This window comes from Calidris pugnax, unplaced genomic scaffold (assembly GCF_001431845.1).
Source record: "Calidris pugnax isolate Ruff unplaced genomic scaffold, ASM143184v1 scaffold44, whole genome shotgun sequence".
NCBI lineage: Eukaryota > Metazoa > Chordata > Aves > Charadriiformes > Scolopacidae > Calidris > Calidris pugnax.
The window spans coordinates 51,233,653-51,238,222 of NW_015094506.1; the positions used below are offsets into that span (position 1 = coordinate 51,233,653).

At 38.0% G+C, this 4,570-nt stretch overlaps 1 long non-coding RNA gene across 1 annotated transcript; it reads left to right on the plus strand.

Moving 5' to 3' along the window:
* Positions 1 to 242: 242 nt before the first annotated feature.
* On the plus strand, positions 243 to 2,109 carry LOC106901177. The gene is made up of 3 exons (XR_001414268.1): positions 243 to 380; positions 867 to 986; positions 2,015 to 2,109. It is a non-coding gene; the product is annotated as an uncharacterized LOC106901177 (long non-coding RNA).
* Positions 2,110 to 4,570: the final 2,461 nt, after the last annotated feature.

Sequence of the window (4,570 nt, forward strand, 5' to 3'; positions counted from 1 at the left end):
TAGGTTGCACATGCTCCTGAATTGGGAGCCTAGGTACTATTTTTAACTGGAAAAGCAGCTTTGAAACTGGTATTACCCCGTGCGATGTGTACGCGTGCAGGAAAAGGAAAGGCAGGTGAATGTCTTAAACCGTGGAATTGTTTATGTAAGAGGACAGACAGACATTCTCTATTCTCTGTGGGAGTTTATGCTGGGAGTTTGAGATAAAGGAGGCAGCATTATGGTCAGAGTGAAGAAAAGTAATCTGTGTGTTGCTCTTTCAGGTTTGAGTATGAGCACAGTTGAAGAAGAGTCTGACACAGTGACAGTAGAAACCGTGAACTCTGTGACTTTGACTCAGGACACTGAAGGGAACCTTATACTTCATTGCCCTCAAAATGGTATAGAATTGTATTGCATGGTATTTCTCCTTTTTTTCATTGATCCAACCATCATACTTCTCTGCCCTCAAATTCAGTGAGCTACTTAGATTCAGCTTACTGCGCTGCACTTTGTTCTGCTTCAGTTCAAAGACAGGTAGTGACAAATTCAGTGTAAATCACAGAATTCTGTATGTGTGTGCCCAACAAGAATATAGCTGTTCTGATCCATTTCAGTGGAAATGGCTTCTTAGAACCAAGCATGTACCCAGATACCTGTAGGCTTAAGGGACTGGTTTGTGTGTAATGGACTGAGGATGGAGTTTACATGAAAATCTCACAGAAAATATATGTAGAAGAAAGTGTGTGAACTGTTACTGCCCATAACTCAGACCAAGTGCCTGGGCAGGAGTAAAACGCTGAACCAACCTATCACATCTGCTTCTACCTTTTGATTTGGTCCACTTTGTTAACAGAAGGTAACACATGTTATGTTTTTGTTGTTAGAAACCGATGAAGTAGACTCTGAAGACAGCACTGAACCTCCACACAAGAGGCTTTGCTTATCAGAGGATGATCAAAGCCTTGATGATTCCACTCCCTGCATTTCTGTTGTTGCAGTTCCCAGTAAGTTCTCTTATGTACTCTTGTAGCAAATGTTTCTGTTGGTAAGTGTTAAAAGTGGACTCTTCGGATGACATTAGAATATTTCACGTTTTATTTTCAAATTCTGTTAATATACTTAGATATCATCTTTACCTCTCAGAGCCTTGGATAGTTTTACAGCAGTTGTTATCTGTACAGTACTGACAAAATAAACCTGCCTTGCAGATAGAAGATTGCAGGCACAGGTGCACTGAATAAGATCAAAGATAAGTGAATGAACAACAAACTAGATACAAAGAGTGATGAGGGTTTTTTTAATGATCAAACACTATCGTTGGTATTCCCGTGTTTTGTAACACTGAGATGCATGGTCTTTTTAAGGTGGAGATTTGTACAAAAGATAGGCTGAGTACTGAATTAGTCCTAAAGAAGTTGATTGAGTATTAGAGAGTTCAATATAATTTCCCAAAGGGAGGCAAAACCAGATCTAGTAAGTTAAAATACCAATTTACAATACATAGGGTGGCTGTTTATTTGGTGGAACTTAGTAGAAAGCCCTTAGAAGTAAAGGCATTATCATGTTGAAGTTGAAGGAAAACGGGAGAAGAGGAATGCAGCTGAAAAATATAAATGTTGTCCTTTAGTGATTGGAAAAGGGGGCATTGATACAGTACCAAATGTCTGCACCAAATCAAACACATTTTATTTATGTGTTTCACATTAGGCCTTAGTTATAGACAAGTACAAAACTGAAAGTTTTAAAACCCATATTTAGATTTTGCACCAAATCAAACATCTTTTATTTATGTGTTTCACATTAGGTCTTAGTTATAGACAAGTACAAAACTGTAAGTTTTAAAACCCATATTTAAATTTTACAAAGAGCAACAGTGGATAGTCATCTTGATAATTTTACTATGTCAACAAATCAATACCGATTAAGGCCTCTTTAAAATATTCAGTGCAAAGCTAGCAATTTAGAAAACCTGTAGCATGCATAAAAAAAAGTTACAAGAGAAAAGCAGACAACTAACTTGTCCATTCTGAAGTTTCAGAAAATGATCAGAGCTTTGAGGTGACCATGACTGCTACCACTGAGGTAGCTGAAGATGAAATTAACGAAGGAACTGTTACTCAGATTCAGGTATAGTAAAACTTCTAAATTGACCTATTTGATGTACGTTTTTATTTTAATTGAAATGAAAAGGGAAACAAACAGTAGAAGGGGCTTATTAAATGAATAGGATTATTTTTAGTCTGAAACTGATGTATTTGAGCACTGCACCAAATCAAACACATTTTATTTATGTGTTTCACATTAGGCCTTAGTTATAGACAAGTACAAAACTGAAAGTTTTAAAACCCATATTTAGATTTTATGAAGAGCAACAGTGGATAGTCATCTTGATAATTTTACTATGTCAACAAATCAATACCGATTAAGGCCTCTTTAAAATATTCAGTGCAAAGCTAGCAATTTAGAAAACCTGTAGCATGCATAAAAAAAAGTTACAAGAGAAAAGCAGACAACTAACTTGTCCATTCTGAAGTTTCAGAAAATGATCAGAGCTTTGAGGTGACCATGACTGCTACCACTGAGGTAGCTGAAGATGAAATTAACGAAGGAACTGTTACTCAGATTCAGGTACAGTAAAACTTCTAAATTGACCTACTTGATGTACGTTTTTATTTAAATTGAAATGAAAAGGGAAACAAATCCTATTCATTAAATGAATAGGATTATTTTTAGTCTGATGTATTTGAGCATGGATCTTGTTTGCAGAATGTTGTTCTATAAAAGTGCAATTGAATCATTTTATATACGAAAGAGGTTATTTGTAGTTTAACTTCCTGCCCAAAGAGCAACACAGAAAACAGTAATAGATTTAACCCTCCACTGATAATTACTTGCTCTCTGGTGATCTGCATAGAAGACAAGTTTATCTGTTGCTTCTATCACTCTTTGGTTATAAATCATGCTTTATAACAGGCCTAAATACTCTTTGTCCTGTCACCAGTCCTAACAGTTACATAGACTTCTCATTGTGGGTGCGTCATGTTTAAAAGTTTTACACTGGAGATGCTGAACATAGTCCTCTTTACACCAAAGCCAGTAAGACACTTCCTATTCACTATACATTAAATGGGATGAAGAATGTTATTTAATAAATTCTCAGAACATCTGTATGTTAAGGTATTAAATCTTACTGGTGTTTTAAGATAGGTGAATGTACTTTCAATGCCGTATCTAAAAAGTAGCACTTTCTGAGCAGTCAGTGAGGTAACCAGGTGTGCTGGTTTAATTTTCCTTCAAGTTATGCCTCCATGTTAAATGCAAGGTGACAGAAAGAACTGCAGATCTTACTGGATGATTTCCTGTTGGTCTTTTCAAGATTCTTCAGAATGAACAGCTGGATGAAATCTCCCCAATGGGCAATGAAGAAGTGTCAGCTGTTAGTCAGGCCTGGTTCACAACCAAAGAGGATAAGGATTCTCTAACAAATAAAGGTAAGATATTTCAAATGCAACTCTCCCATGCTTTAAAAAGGTAAGCTATTCCAAATGCCTCAGAACATTTTGCAGGTTGCACAAAGTAATCTCTGGTCTGGCTTTTTTAGTGAAGATATTTGACGAAACTGATTCTAAAAATGCTGAGAGAAGTAATGCATTAAGTCTTCGCCATCCCTCTTACACCTTGTATGCAAGAAGAGAGTTGGCACTGCAGATGCACTTGGGAGAGGAAGAGGGGACAGGCTTGGAGTGGTGACAGTGATTTCTGTGGCTGTAGTAGGGAACTGCTGTGTGTTGGCACAGGCTGGGCAGACAGTTGTGTCTGCTCCGTTGGACTGTTGCCTGGTTGGGAGCTGGGAGGCTGCAATCGGAGGAGGGTACAACAGGAAAAAAACTAATCTGTGCTCAGGTTAATAGTCTTCCTCCAAAGAGGGCTTATTAGTCTGGCTGCAGTGTTGTGATTCATACTAAACTGTTTCTGGAATGGAGTTGCCTCAGAAGAGGAGGGATTACGCAGATCAGGATGTACTGAAATAATCACTGCTACTCCTAAAACTGCCACCCCATTGGCATTCCTCCTTCTCCAAATGCATCTGTGCAATCATGTAGTAGTTGCTGAACTTTAGAGCTTTTCTGTTCTTTTTTTCCCCCAAGGGAAGTGCCTTTCTAAACCTGGAGAAACAACTCGGTGTCAGATGAAAACGTGTTGTCTCTTCAGTTTCCTCAGTCTCTGGACTATTTTTCTGACACTGACTTTACCTCTTTCGTGGAGGAAAAAAAATGCCTTTTTCAGTCAGTCCAAAGCAACTCCCTTTTTTACTAGAAAACTTTAGGAAAAAAAGTAATGGTTTTCTGTCATAGAAGCAAATCATCTCTTACCCAATGAGTTCTACTCTAGAAAGCTGAGAATCCTGCTGAGCCAGTGAAAAAATGTGAGGCACCCAGAACCTGGGTGTTGGGTGTGGAAAATTCAGAGAAAGGGAACTGACCAGCCAAGTTAATGACCATTTCACTCACTGATCCCAAGTGTGCACTAACAGTTGCTTCTAACAGCCAATAAATAATTTCTCCCCGATATCTCTGTCCTTCTTTAT